At 38.1% G+C, this 16003-nt stretch overlaps 1 long non-coding RNA gene across 1 annotated transcript; it reads right to left on the bottom strand.

Annotated features, from left to right (window-relative positions):
- Positions 1 to 15445: 15445 nt before the first annotated feature.
- LOC140705993 (uncharacterized) lies at positions 15446 to 16000 on the bottom strand. Its single transcript, XR_012085662.2, has 2 exons — positions 15799 to 16000; positions 15446 to 15717 (listed from the first exon to the last, which is right to left on the bottom strand). It is a non-coding gene; the product is annotated as an uncharacterized LOC140705993 (long non-coding RNA).
- Positions 16001 to 16003: the final 3 nt, after the last annotated feature.

Here is a 16003-nt window from a genome sequence, read left to right as displayed (position 1 = left end):
CCAGAGACAGGCTGACAAATGACAAATGAAAATTGGGGGGGGGGGAGGCATTCATTAAAAAAACACGATAAGCAGTCAACAAGAGAGCTTGGACTACAAACAACAACAACAAACAAACAAAAACATAAACAAAAAATGACAGAAGGTATAGTTTTACTTCTGCATTTCTTATTGATTCTTATTGATTCTTATTAATTCAGAATCTTAGATTTGGCTGAAATTTAATTGTTTGGCATTTGGAGAAATTTTCATACTACATCTTGGGTGAGGAAGTAGTAGCATACTTGATTGCTTTGGAAATGCAAAGACTAAGGTCAGTCACTGTTTTGTCAGCCCTCCATTATGGAGGTAATTCTCACTGCCATCCCATCACTCTCTATCTTACTGCAAAGGCAATATAAGTTTCTGTTTTGAGCCAGGCAATCTAGCATTTTCTTGCATCTGCACCCACTGCCCACCCACCCTAGTTATTTTTTTAACCTATAGTCACTGGACTCAAGAAATACAATAAAGTCTGCTGAGTCAAACAGCATTTTCTCCTTACCACAAACCCACATAGTGAATCATTATATAACAACACCTCTACCATATCCTCCTGCCCTGTGTGCAAAAAAAGAATGATTTTTAAAAATTGCTGTTGTTATTTTCTAAGTTCCTCTCTGGTTTCTAATTGACTGTATTTAGCTATGTCTTTTCATGCCTCTGACCATACAAGGATAGTTTTAAACTTATACAGGAAATTGCAATATGGCCTGCTAGAAGCAATGCCTTAAGAGGCTGCCAAACTTCCTTATGTTAAAAAGGCAAATAAAATACAAACACAACTACCTCACAGAGAGTGGGACTCAATTACGTTGTGTTCCTTATAGATATTTAAATAAGAAGTGTTTCAAGCATTTATTATGTTACAGACTCAATAGGCAATTTGACTGCCTAGATGGTTCATGGTGCTAAGAAAGAGAGTGGGCCTGAAATCTGCCAAGCTCTTCCAACCCAGCCATATCCTCTGGCCAGGGACATTCTATTGTTAGGTAAACAATAGGTTACCACAGTAACTAACTCTTGGACCATATTCCTCTGAATTATAAGAAAGGGTACATCTTTCTTTCCCCCCTCCCCCTCCCCCTCCCCCCAGCTGGAAAGTGATGTTATGCAAGATGAGCATGTATAAATAAAACAACAATTTAGCAATCCAAAGAAAAAGAGTCTCAGAACTGCAGTTCATTACTTCAGCCCTTAAAAATCTAATGGCTATCCAAAGGTCCATCAGGGCATACTAAATTTTGCAATATCTTTTAGTGTTTTTAATGCCTTTTTAAAATGTATCTATCTATATTGCCCTGTATATTTAGAAATAAATACAGACATTACAAAATGGCAATAAACCTCCAGTAATCTTATTCCAGAGAATCCTTAACCTAGGGCAACGGCTATATCCGTAGAATTTCTTATAAAAGCTTGTCCACACAGTGGTGGTGTTCTGAGAGTGCTCTGGATCACTCCAGGTTTGTATTCTTGTAGATTTGAACAGATCCTCCTGGTATTGCATGCAAATATGAGGAGGGTTATTTGTTGCTGGATGTACTGGTACCACCTATCCTCACACATTAGGAATTGTTCCCTGATATCTCTGCCCCCCCCCTCCAAACTGGCCATCCTGTCCTTTGCTTTATCTTCTCTGCCTTCACCACCCTGTGGCAATTCCAGATTGTATATAGGCATGTATTGGTTGTCAGCTATAACTTGTTTGTTAAATCCATTTGGGAGAGAGAACAGTAAGTGTGTGGAATTATATGCTGATTGGTTGATCTGATGCCTGATTGCAAAGATGCTGTAATACATGTTTTGTGTGTGTGTGTGTGTGTGTGTGTGTGTGTGTGTGAGAGAGAGAGAGAGAGAGAGAGAGAGAGAGAGAGTGGATGGATGGATGGATGGATGGATGGATGGATGGATGGATGGATGGATGGATGGATGGATAACCAAGCAAGAATGACAGAGAGGCAGTGGTAGTTCAGTTAAGAAAAATGGAAATTCACTTTTGAGGGCAATTTTGGTTAGTAGACTTAATCCCTAGGATGAGAGAGAGTTTGTGTTGGGTTAGTGAAAGCTGAGAGGTATTTAATTGGAACAGTGAAGTAGGTAGTTAATACCCCTGCTGGGAAACATCTGTTTTTGTGAAGAAGCTGTGGAAATGCAGAATGTTTCAATGGAACTTCTTTAAAAACAAGCATCTATTTATCTGTCTGCCTGTCTGTCTGTAATTCTTCTCAAGCTATAAGAAAGGGAGAAATACAATAATACAAATTTCAGCTGTAAAATAAGAATTTACCGGCTTGAAATACTGAACCTCCTCATTATTTTGGCTTTTCACAAAATAAACCTCTGTTTGGTTTATATATCCTGTTTTTATATATATATATACTTAGTCATCACAAAATATTGTGCCACACATACTGCTGGCTAACTCTGGGATACACAGTGAAGGCTGTGTCATCAAAATTGCATAGGCTTTGTGTGTTTCATCAAAAATCGTTCTTATGCTTAAAAAAAAAGAAGGTAGTATAACTTCATCCCTTAGCTGTGGCAGTGTTTAAATAACAGTGGAAAGAGAATGCTGTATGTTTGCCTGGTTTGATAAAAAGAGGTATTCTAGGGGAATTTAAATGGCAAGCACAAAGTAAGTGAAGGGGTTTTGGTTTGGCTGTTGTCTGGTGCCCCCCCCCCAGAGGAACCTGAGGTCACACCTTCAACTCCCACTCTCCTCCCTCCTTGTAAAGTCACATGGTATATAACTCAGCAGGCACATTCCAATGGAATTTGGAAAGAAAGGCTTCCAGTGGGTTCAGCAGAAAGGGAGCCGATGCTGAAGTCTCAGCACCTGGATGCTGCTCCTGGATGCTGCTTCTCCAGAGGAAGGAGAACAGCCCACAAATCACGTTCATACCCCTACTGGCCACCTGGTGCCATTGCTTCCATCAGAGAGAATCCCTTATTGTTGGTCAGCTGGCTATCAGACCTCTCACAGCTGCCTTCTGCTTTCCCAATATTCAGCAGATTGGCAAACAGGTGATTTGCTGCTGGATGGAACAGCTATGTGGGGAGGAATGCTACCCAACTGCTCTCCAGGCCAGTGAGCCTATCAGCCGCATCAAAGGGTGATGCTCCTAGAACTCCAGCCATCCTCCTGGTACACCGGCTCTGCATTTGCCCATGCAGTGCTCAGCTGCTGGGCAGGGTGAAGTGAATCACGGGATCAGTGGGCCAGTCAGCTGCTTTGCAGGCTGATGCTTCTGCCATGCCAACCATTTTGTCATCTGAAAACCTAGCTCCCCCAGTTGTTCTAGCTGCTGTGTTCTGAATCAATTAAAGTTTCTAAGGCATTTGCAAGATTTGTGGCACATAGAACACATTATGGAAAACAAACTTGGATGGAGACAAAACAGACTGCACTGAAACTTGATTCACATTCCTTAATTAGGGGGCTGAACAGCCTGAGCTGGTGAAAAACATGTCTACTTTGAACTTGGCTCCCTTCTTCATGAGAATCTTCCAGAAAGGTTTGTTGTCTGATGATGAAAGGAATGAAGTGCTTGGTGGCACCAAAATGCATTAAAACTTCCAAAGTAGACATACTGATGCTTGCACAAATATATTGGCAACATCTTGCTTCTTTGAATATAACTAATTCCCCCCCCCCCTGCTTCAAGGTGCTCTTCTAAGTTCAGAATTGAAAAAAAATATTGGTAAATTTTATAAACTGATAGGCATCAATTTTTCTGAGGTTTTCCCCTCAGAGATGACTATAGAAATACAATTCAAGACAATCTATAGAGGATGTCTTAAAATATAAAAATAAAAAGAGGAAATGGGGGATGCAGAGTTCCAAATATACTTAGTGTCTGGACAAAGAACTAAGACCGGAAATTAGCAGAGAAAAGTTAACAAATTGCTTGTCAGACCTTTCTCTGTGGGGCACCGTAATTTATAGGGAATCACAAGGGACCCCAGGGAAAATGTTTCCTGTTCCAAGCTAGTCACAACGAAAGACTAATGGCAACAAGGCTTCCCCAGCATAATTAGAGTCTGTACTCAACAAAACATTGCCATTTAGAAAATGCCACTTTAGCATGAACAGGAAGGACACACTGCACAGGAGCTCACAAAGTCTTAAGCAAGAAAGTAGAAATTGTATCTAAGAGACCTTGGTTTCCCCAGGTGTAAATGGCCACAGCTGCCAAGTTGCTAGGAGGTGCCCGGTTCAATCATATGTTTTGGAGTGGGGGAAGGCAGGGCTTCTGTGAGGACCAGGTGATTATTGCTACACAGTAAACAATCCAGGCTGTATATTGTCTCCCTGCTTATTTAACTTATATGCAGAATACATCATGCGAAAGGCAGGGCTGGATGAATCCCAAACCGGAATTAAGATTGCCAGAAGAAATATCAACAACCTCAGATATGCAGATGATACCATTCTGATGGCAGAAAGTGAGGAGGAATTAAAGAACCTCTTAATGAGGGTGAAAGAGGAGAGCACAAAAAATGGTCTGAAGCTCAACATCAAAAAAACTAAGATCATGGCCACTGGTCCCATCACCTCCTGGCAAATAGAAGGGGAAGATATGGAGGTAGTGACAGATTTTACTTTCTTGGGCTCCATGATCACTGTAGATGGTGACAGCAGCCACGAAATTAAAAAAACACCTGCTTCTTGGGAGGAAAGTGATGACAAACCTAGACAGCAGAGACATCACCTTGCCGACAATGGTCCACATAGTCAAAGCTATGATTTTTCAAATAATGATGTATGGAAGAGAGCTGGACCATAAAGAAGGCTGGCCGCCAAAGAATTGATGCTTTTGAAGTGTGGTGCTGGAGGCGACTCTTCAGAGTCCCCTGGACTGCAAGGAGAACAAACCTATCCATTTTGAAGGGAATCAACCCTGAGTGTTCACTGGAAGGACAGATTCTGAAGCTGAGGCTCCAGTACTTTGGCCATTTAATGAGAAGAGAAGACTCCCTGGAAAAGACCATAATGTTGGGAAAGAGTGAAGGCAAGAGGAGGAGGGGACGACAGAGGACGAGATGAATGGCCAGTGTCATCGAAGAGACCAACATGAATTTGGCCCAGCTCCGGGAGGCAGTAGAAGACAGGAGGGCCTGGCGTGCTCTGATCCATGGGGTCACGAAGAGTCGGGCATGACTAAATGACTAAACAACAGAAACAATCCAGAAATCCAGAGTTTAGTGCAGCTGTGCTTGTGCAGTAGTGTGTTTATTCCAGAACATTAGAGAGCTGCAAAAGGATTTGATAATCCTTTTCATTGGGGACTTATTTCATACCACTAATAATTGACTTTTGAAAAATGAAATGGTAACCATTTACACTTTTACCTTTGCCAACACCAGTACACATGTAGCTCACCATTATATATCTCAACTGTATTCACATTAGAGCAAGTAAAGCTATGGCTGAGACTGTGGGTTATACCAGTCTGATTTTCCTCCCCACCCCCACCCCACTAAGGAGAGGCGATGTTAGAATAATGTATGACAACCTTGCAGCATAGTTCTGTACTTCATCCACTCTTCTGGCACTGCTGTATTTTAAACATAAATTCGATGGGTGGTTGGTGTAAAGTGGATTACGGTACTAGTGCAATTGATTAAAGGCTACAAAGAAGTAATCCAAACAACAAAGGGATTCATCCACAAACCAAACACTGTCATACAGGTAATGGGTCTACCAAATGAGAAACAATGCAGGCTAGACGTGTAGTATATAAGTTTCTCAGGGGTTCAATTTTATTCAGCTTGGTGCCCAGGCCTGTAGCTACTAAAATTGCCAGCAATGACAGACCTCTTTACCCCACCCAATCCGTGGAAGAATCCCCGCATATACCCTGCAGATACCCAGGCAGAGTCGGGCGTGTTTCTTTTCTCTACTTTTAACACAAGGGATATGGAAGATCCAGCATGTAGACAGAGCAGAGGTTCACCACTTGTACATTTCAGTAATCCCAGCAAGTGTAAAAAGAAGATAAGAACCAGGAATGATTTCCCATCCACTACTGCTAGCCAGAACCATAAGAGGGGACTCCCCGTCTGTCTGTTTGGCACTGGCAAGTCTTCAGTCTGAACAAGGAGAGATGCTTCACCTTACCACTGCTCCCTGATCGGATTGTGGTAGCTAGCACTATATGTGGCATGCTCAAATATTAATCAGCATATTCTATTTTTAGAGAGATAGACATTTATCTTTAAGGTCATCAGCACAAACATTTGCCACAATGAAAGATATAAGCAAGCTTTTGGTATTTTTCTCCCTTTCTGGACGGATGGATAGTAACAAGACGATATTACAAATAGTTGCCTTATCTCCTTGGGGACAGCGCATAACAATAAATAATGAAGAATCTCTTCCTCTACAACCCCTTCATCCTGATTTTGAATGCTCCATCCAGAACTGCAAATGACATATTCTGGAAACAAAATGTCAGCATTTTAATCCTCTGTGTTTTATTTGCTTATTCAAGCATTTTGTTGTTCTTGACACATACATAATTATTACACAACACACATTCCATAAGCACTTAGCTGCTTATGTATGTTAAAGGGCTTAACAATATCAGAAAGGGGGAGGCAGGAAGGGGGAAATATAATAGAATGCAAAGACAATTGTATCTAAAATGTATTTTATTCCTCTTAGGTTATCCACAGAATGTGGGGTGGGGTGGGGACACTGACCAAGAAACATTGAGCAAGAGTTTTATCCTAATTCACAGGGTTGTTTTCTTTTATTTCCTTTACTGAAAGGGTGGGTTTTTATATAGCTAAATTTTAAAATTCTGCAGCTTACATTAGAAATAGGCAGATGTGGATCTTTGTGTATTTTTGGTCTGCAAGTTGGGAAGTGTTGAATGACTGCTGGAGATCGATAGATGTTGAAGATGAAAACGTACACCTCCATCCTTGAAGCATGTGTCTTCTGCCCATCAGAGTGAATCTCCTATTGAAAAGATTAGACTGTTTTTGGCCAGAAGTGGGATACTTCAACTGAGTTATCTCGATTATTTACTAGATCTTCTTTTGTAGTGAATTGCATACACATAAATGTTGTATATGCAATGCAAATATTGATCATATTTCTCAACATTCACAGAAATAGCCCCATTCTACTTGATTTCCTACTGCTCTCTAAAGTATACTAAGTGACTTGCAGATGGTCCAGCCAGAATCTTGTCCTGGTGGGAGACATTCTTCATAATTCATCCATTCAGAAACATGTATGGGTTTTGTTGTTTTTTGCTCTCCACAGATTTAGCCCAGCGTCTTATGGTGTAATATTTAAAGCTTGAGATGTGCACAGAAAACCTTTTCTTGATTTTTGCCTTTGTCTAGGGGATTAGTGTCCATGAATGGATGGGTTTAGTGCTGTATTACCTCATTCATTATTTGTTAGCCTCTCTCAACATACAGGACTTCCAGAGTGGCAATGCCAGCCAAATAACAGACTTGTTCAGTGTGGCTAGTTTTCAGGGGTCCAGTAATAATCCTGCAGGATTCATTAAGAGCCACAGCCACTTGTTTGGCATGTGCTGATTTATACCATATGGCACTAGCATATTCTGCTGTGGAGTAACACAGGGACAAAGTTGTTGTTCTTATTATTTGTGGATGTGCATCCCAGTCTGCCCCAGCCAGTTTCCTATGCATGTTATTTCTGGTGCCAACTTTCTGTTAGGTGTTTACACAAGGGTTATTGTAGGTTAGGATTCAATACAGAGTGAAATCCAAATAATTTTGGATAGTTAATATTCCAAAATCTTCCCTTTCCCACTAACCCAGAGCTTCCTCTCTGCATCTCTATTCTATAACTGGATGGCACAGAAATACAGTATGCTTTTAAAGGGTTTGGTTTAATATAGTTGTTTTTATAAATAAAGATATTCTAATGCAGAGATTAGTTAATGCTTGATGGACTCCAAAATCCCTTCTGGAGTGTTAAGGCAAGATCACCCGCAAAGATGAAACTCCTAAAGTATAGGAACTTTGCTTGATCATTTCTGTAAATGTTAAGAAATAATGGTGCCAGGACACTGCTCCAGTTTTTTTATATGTTTCAAAACTGTCTTTAATATGGTGGTTTAAATTTAAGATTTGAGCTGTACATCTTATCATCAGTCTAAAGCCTGTGTGTTCTGGAAATAGAAGAGCTTTACTTTTAGGGGCTAGATGATTTAATATCATTTGTTCAAGTACTTTGTATAAGTGGCATAGTAGGGAGATAGGCCTGTAGCTTTCTGTAGCTGATCTGCTTCCTACACGTCTGTCTTGAGATTTAATAAGAAGTTTCAGGTGCTTTAAAGACTTCATAAGCTACAGAACCAGTTATTTTTGTGTTCATTTTTGATAACTTTATACAAAGAACAAAAGGCACAAATACAACATTGTAAAAACCAATTAAAACATAGTTAAGGAGAACACTGTACAGGATCCTTTATTGCATAAACTAATTGTACCTGTGAAACCATATAATTAATAAATATCCAAATAGATGTAATATTGAGAAATATATTATAGCATAAGACAAATCTCTTTTGACTCAAAAATTGTTAACAGTGACCTAATATAAAGCACATTGCTTCTAAATTACATTTAATGCTTACAGATTTGTTATGGTACTTTTTATGAAAGTGTTGAAAAACATTTTTTTGCAATAATGGATGGATTTAAGTAATATCATAGAGTTGCCCTCAAACAAGTTTAACACATGAAAAACACATTCCTCTTGAGTTGCTGGTATCTGAGTATTTGAGAAAACAAAAGGAACCAAATTAGCCATTTAACCTTAAGTGAGCTATTAGACACTTTTTTCTGAATGTACAACTTACACAGAGTGCCATCTTTAATAGAAAAAAAAATTGGACCAAAGGAAATATAAAAACCTTCGGTTAAAACAATACAAGATAAGAAAATCTCTTCTCTGAATCTTACAGTCTTAAAGACTCTTCATAAAAAGCAAAAGGGATGGGGAGAGTGGAGAAAAATGAGATACCTGTTCCTTGTGCTACAGTTCTTGTAACAACCAGTTGAGATGCAAACAGTGTCGGAAATCTAGTGGGAAGTTTACCACATAGCAAGAGATGAGGAAACAAAGGGCCTGTCCAGACAAGGGAATTTGGAGTGGTGTGGTTCGCACTTAAAAGGTTCTTATCTTCAGCATTTTATTTGTCACTTGAGTGATCCTTCCATTCACATTGGGTATGTTTATTCTGTGAGAAAGCTCCAGACAAATCTTTTGATTACTGGTTTAGTTGTATGTTAGTGTATCCAGTTTATTTATGAGTAAAGTTTACCCACTTTACTCGCAGGTAAGGAGGCAACAGCAATGGTGGGCCAAGCTCCTGGCAGTGGTACTGACGCAAGTGGAAAATGCTGGGATGAAGTTTGGGGAGACAGAAGGGAGATAATCCCCTCCTTTCCCCCACATTTTGCCTCAGCTGGGGCTCTGCTGTCTTGTGGGGGCAAAGCCCATGGAATCAATATAGCCCCCTTCCCGGCCTTTTCTTGCAGATGTCATTCAGTCAGCTGCAGTGGCTTTCCCTACTTATGTTGTTGTTCAATAAATTAAGTGGCATATCAAGAGAGATTTGACTCATTAGCAGAGTTTAGAAAAGTTACTCTTTTGGGCAACAGCTCCCCTTGCCAGTCTGGTTACTGTCTATACAAACCAAGGAATTCTGGAAGTTGTAGTTCAGAACTAATTTTTCTAGGCTGATGACTGATTAGCCTTTATATAGTGGAAAGGGCATGGTCCTCCTGCTTTCCTGCTTGAGAAAAATGGATGTCCAGGTAATAATAGGAGTGTATCAGGTCAGTTTTGAGGAGGGGGTTATTGATTTGTAATGGATTCATTTTGTACTTTCTATCAGATCTAACAATAGTAAAGTTTTCATTCCTTCTGTGAAACTGATGTTAAAATACCAGAATCACATGTGTACTGTATTGAACACCTGCGCTATACAGTACTTTCAGGCAATGCGTCTGTCCTATTCTCTCAAGTTTTCAATGGTATTTATGAGAATTCCACTTACTTTTTAATCTTTAGCTGTATCTGACTGATTTATTGATCCTTCAGTGTACATTTAAATACTGTTTTGTTTGTTTTGCAGGCTACCTCGAGGACTTGTAAAGTCAGGATAAAAATCTTTAAACAAGCAAACAAATTGTACAGAAAAATAAGAATATGGTAACATATAAATCCCTCACAGTCTTCAAATCGAGAGGCTAGCAGAAAAATTATAGACTTGTAGACCATGGAGCACGTCTTTACCCATTGTCTTAGAGTGCAATATATAATCACCTATGCTATAGCTTGCATCTCAAAATAAGCACATATGATGTGTCTGGGCATGTTCATTTCTTCTAAAGGTATACACCCAGTCTGAAAGCAAATATATGTCTTGCCAGGGTTGATAAGGAAGAGGTGTAAAGAGAAGAGACACTCCAAATCCCAAATATCAATGCATTCCATTCATTAGTTGCCAGTCCCTCAGCAACTTCAAACCTGCTTAACTGATAGATAGATAAAACTTTATTATGGTCAAAAGACCAGCCACAAATAAAACATCTAAAATATATAAATATACAGAAATATACAAAAATCCTGGGATTGAATGCAAAGCAATAGTTGGTTCTGAGGTAAACAACAACAGTGTCACTATATCTCCCCTGAAGCAATTCCAAAATGTCTAGCAATCCATGCTCTGACTACGGAGGCCCATCCACTTTTAGGATCTTTTTTCTAATGCCCATAGAAGCAATAAAGAATTTGGCAACACTATGTGTAAACATAGGATTAACTGCTTAACTGAAGAAGTGCTGCAAAGCCAGAGTTGCATAGTGGTTAGAGTGCTGGACTAGGACTTGGAAGATCTGAGTTCAAATCCTTGCTCAGCCCTAAAACTCACTGAGTAACCAGCCACATTGTGTCACTCTGAACAGCCTCACAGAGTTCTTGGGAAACTAGAGCAGGAAAGGCCACAAATGGTATCTTGAGCTCACCGGAGGAAAAACAGGATAGAAATAGAAATGTTCTAGTAATTATGTGATCACAACAGGTATTATGAGGACAATTGAAATTGTAAATAACTGTGTGTAAACTGAAAGTGCTTGTAACTGCTACAAAAAATATACATTATGTGCAGTTACATACAGTATGTGAAAAATCATAGTTTTACTCCAAAGTAGAATTATATAATTCCAGATAGTCTGTATCCAAAGTGAGATCTGAAACGAGAATAATTGGAATATTCTGTTGTTCACATGGCATCTTCCAGAAATGTATGAATATCCAATTATGAAAATATTTATTACTTGATTTTTTTTCAATATATTGAAATAAGGCAAGCAATGCAGTTTTAGGAAAGACAATACATATTCATATATTTAAAGAGAAATTACTGTTGTGATACCAACATCCAACACAAGCCTCTGCCAAAAGAAGACCTAGGTAGATATTCTTTGTTTGTCTTTCAAGCAGTTATTATAAATTCATTTTTCATAACACTGTGGAGCTCCCTACTGAGTGAAAACAATAGTCACACATTAGAAAGTCTGAGTCTGAAAGCAAGTCCACAGAATTGTAGAGCTACAGTATATTCCTTCATGTCAAGAAACCCACAACTTCAGATCCAGGGACTTTGAAGTACTGTATGTAAGAATTGTTACACAGTTAATGCAGGGTTTCAGTGAAACTGATGCAGCTGCCAACACTCTGTACAAGTTACACCTGTTCTCCAGTTATCTCTCAATTTTTTCACCTCATTGGCAAGATATTGCAGCTTAAGGAAAGCCTACTATGAATCCACAAATTGCTCTATATTGTAGAAGAGACCAGAAACTATGGTATTTGCTAAAGCCACCTTATGAATTGACAGCTCTTAATCATGGATGGACATGACAGTTTTTTAAATATCAAAATTATAGTATAAGAAAAGCAAAAAAAAAAAAGGTAGGGAAAACAACAGAGATGGGAGTTTGAGTAAACTATTTGCGAAGGACCAGTAGCAGTACTATATTTGTACAGTAGGATTTGTTTCAATGAAAAGAAAAACCACATTTTAATACCTGAAAGGATCTTTGCCCTTCAGTTCATGATGTTTCAATTCTTCCTTTTCAGTTCTGCAAATTTCACAGAAAATCCTACACTGTACATATATGTGATGTGATCACATTTGGCATTCTAGTGCCCTCTGGTGGTAAAAGCCACACTTCGTCAATTCCAATGAGCACTTGCACGGTGCCAAACGTTGATATCTAAGTGTTCCTCATGATGGTTCACACCAGCCCAGATGCCCAGAGAGAGTACAAAAATGTAGACACCTGGGCTGATCGTAGCAATGAATCAGGTTTAAAAGTTTCAGCTCAGCCAGAAGTAGGGTAGTATCATAACTGCATATTCAACACCAAACCACCCTATAATACTTTGAATTACTGCAATGACAGCTCAGAACATAGTGTTATCAGGAAACATACAGATCCTTTTTACTGTGAAAATTGCACCTCAGCTCATAGAGAACTATGAATAATAATAAATAATAAATTAATCTCTATATATGTCATTTTAATGTACATATAATATGCAGATATGCCACTTGCCTGGGCATAAGACTCATTGGAACTCAGATTTTATTCCAAGTAGACATTTTTTAGGATCATGATCAGGGATTGACAAAGTCTCACATCAGAAAGCAGTCATATGTTATATTCATGATTAATAATTATTATTTTGTGATGTCAAGTATATTTTCACTTATAGAGCCCTCTTCCATAGCTTTCTAGGCATACAGGATTCAGAAATGGTTTATCACTCCATTCTTCTGGGGCAATCTAGGATTTTGCAGCTTGTGCAGCAGGTTAGCTCTTCTGCTGGGATGCACAGGAGGGAATCACAATCTTAGCCTCTCTGAATCACTAGGTTATCCAGTATGGGCGCAAGTCTACATAAATCAATGCTTCCTGCTGAATGCACTGGGTAGCTGTTTCCTAAGTACAGTTCTGTTATATCTGTCTCTCAGGGAAGTAAAATTTATTTTAGGACTACTTTTACATGTTCAAGGAAAGCTTAGTCCAGTGTTTCTCAGAATGGAGAAGTAAACTCATATTATTTCCAAATAGTTTACCATAGTTCTCATTTTTATTAAGTTTCCCCATTTGAGAGAGAATTCCTGTGGCCCCTTTCTTTTCACGATATGACCATTTCCTGCAATTTCCAAAGCACATTATTTTACTTATTTAAGTTATGTCTATTGCTCCTTTCAACAATGACTGTACTATGAAAAAACCAAATTTTTGACAAAAAATATGACATAAGAAGAAGCAAAGAAATTAGAAATGGAAACAAGATTTGAACATATGACAAAGATTAAATATTTGGGAATATACATTACAAAAAACCAACCACCTTGATGAAAGATAATTATCTTCCAATATGTAAAGAAATACAAGGAAAATTTGAAATTTGGGGCAAATTACAACTCTCATTGCTGGGTACAATTGCTATATAAAGATGAATAACTTGCCAAAGCTGTTGTTCCTATTTCAAAACTTACCAATATTACTGAATTATAGATACTTTAAGGAAATAGATGCGGTGGTGTCTAAGTTTATTTGGCAAGCTAAAAAGTGAAGAATAAAATTTAAAGTTCCATAAGACTTAAAAGAAAGAGGAGGAATGAGCTTACCAAATAGTTTAGCAAAAATACTATAAATGCAAAGCAAAAAAAAAATGCTTTGGCATTGAACTGGATAAAGGAATGGATTACGTTGGAAGACCAAAGACTTTTAAAATTAGAAGGACATGATTTAAGATTAGGATGACATACATATATATGGTATAGCAAGGCTAAAAATCAAATAACTTTTTTAGATCATATGGTAAGGAAAGCATTATACCAGGTGTGGCAAAGGTTCCAGGAGCAAATGTATTTCAAAAATCCTGATCTGGGTAGCCCCATTGGAAGCATTTACTCAACCCTCTTTAATAATGGAATAATGGAGATATATGTATAAAGAATTATTAACCAAAGAACAAAAATTTAAAAACATATAAGAGTTGAAGGAATTGGTTTTACAGACTGGTGGACAATGCTAAAATTAGAATCAAGGTTTAAAAAAGATAAAACAGTGGGCTTTTATGAGGGGAAGGTACAGGTGGATGAATTATGGATTTATACTAGTGAGAAAATTAAACAAAAATGTATTCTTTTCTGTTAGAATATAATGTAGAGAAGGAAAGGGTAAAAACAGTGATGATTAAATGAGCACAAAACTTCAGTTACAATATAGACATAGATGAGTGGACTCGAATGTGGAATGAGAATTATAGATGGCTCAAACCAGTAAATTTGAGAGAAAATGTCTTAAAGATGTTTCGTATTATATACCTGTAAAATTAGCAAAAATAGTATCAGTGCCGAGCAATTCATGCTGGAAATGGTGGACTTGTGATAAAGCAAAAAAATTTTGGAGACAGATAAAAGATATTTCACAAGAAATTTTACATCAAGAAATAACTTTTAAACCAGATATGTTTTTGTTGAATATAATGCCAGAAATGTTGATTAAAAAATTAAATATATGGTGTTGCACATATTCACAGCTGCAAGGCTGATCTGGGCCCAGAGGCAGAAAACGCAGGAAAATCTGAAGAAAGAAGAGTTACTTTAAAAAGTATTAGATATTGCAGAAATGGATAGTCGATCAGAGACACTACATGAGAATCCAAGAATATATATTAAGGAAAGTTGGAAAATGTTTTATGATTGGGCCCAGAAACAGATGTGAATAGAGAACGTATTAGAGAATACTATATCACAGTCCTGAAGACAAGAGCATTTTAGATATTGTATGAAAGCAAATATTTCCCTGCATATATGTTTTTGTTTTGCTTGTTGTTAACCTTTTTCCCCTTCCTGTTGTTGTTGTATGGTTGTTTGTTTAATAATAATAATAATAATAATAATAATAATAATAATAATAATAATAATAATAATAATAATAATAATAATAATAATAATAATAATAATGACTGTATTCAAGGAAACTCACATCAAAAATTACAAGCTGTATTAATACTGTACTACAAAACCAGAAGTACAAACCAAGACTAATACAGTGGGACAGTAGTTCAAAGTAACAAAGAGGCCAAACAGAGATAATGCTGAGTGGAATATATCTATTAGCACAGATCCAATTCCAGAAGTCTAGATTGTGCCTCAATTAGGATATTGAAATTGTTTCTGCCTTCTGCCTGCCTAGCAGGTTCTGTAGTAGTGTAACTTTGTGATCAACACCATCACCCAAGGTGGGGTGACTGGGTGGGTTTCCTTAACCACAGGTTCCATGACATGCTGACACAAACTAAATTTCAAAATCTGTATTAAGTGGACACATTTATTAGGTTAACCAAAAAGACACAAAAAAGTATGCCAAAGCAAGAAAAAAAGAAGTGCAAGCTGTTGAGAGAATCCTCTATTTATCAAGCAAAATGTAAAAAATAAGCAAGAGGGAGGATTGGATGGCAAATTATTTTCGCCACCTTGTTGGTACAGGAAGGAACGGAGGAGAGAGGATGCTGATCAAAAGATACGCGTTGTCACATGACACAGTAGTTGTCAATTGCATCTCGATAGCCCAAAGACTCACTCAGAGCTGAAAAATAATAGAATGACTTCCTATAACAACCAGTAGATAAGAGTTTCACAGCCAGCCTTTCCCTCCCACCTAACTTACTGTTTACGCCTTTCGTGGTGCCGAACGCGCTCACTGTTTTTATCTATCTGCACAGCTTGTTGCGCCTTTAGGTTGACCTGATTCACGCATCACTTCGTACAGATCGTGGCATCGACATCCTATTGTGAGTCTACATTTTCAGTTCTATCTGTTCTATGAGTTCTACGGACGGACGCTTCCGAAAACGGACGTGTTTCTTCTATGC

Source organism: Pogona vitticeps, chromosome 3 (assembly GCF_051106095.1).
Source record: "Pogona vitticeps strain Pit_001003342236 chromosome 3, PviZW2.1, whole genome shotgun sequence".
NCBI classification, from domain to species: Eukaryota; Metazoa; Chordata; class Lepidosauria; order Squamata; family Agamidae; genus Pogona; species Pogona vitticeps.
This window is presented reverse-complemented; position numbering and strand designations above follow the sequence as displayed.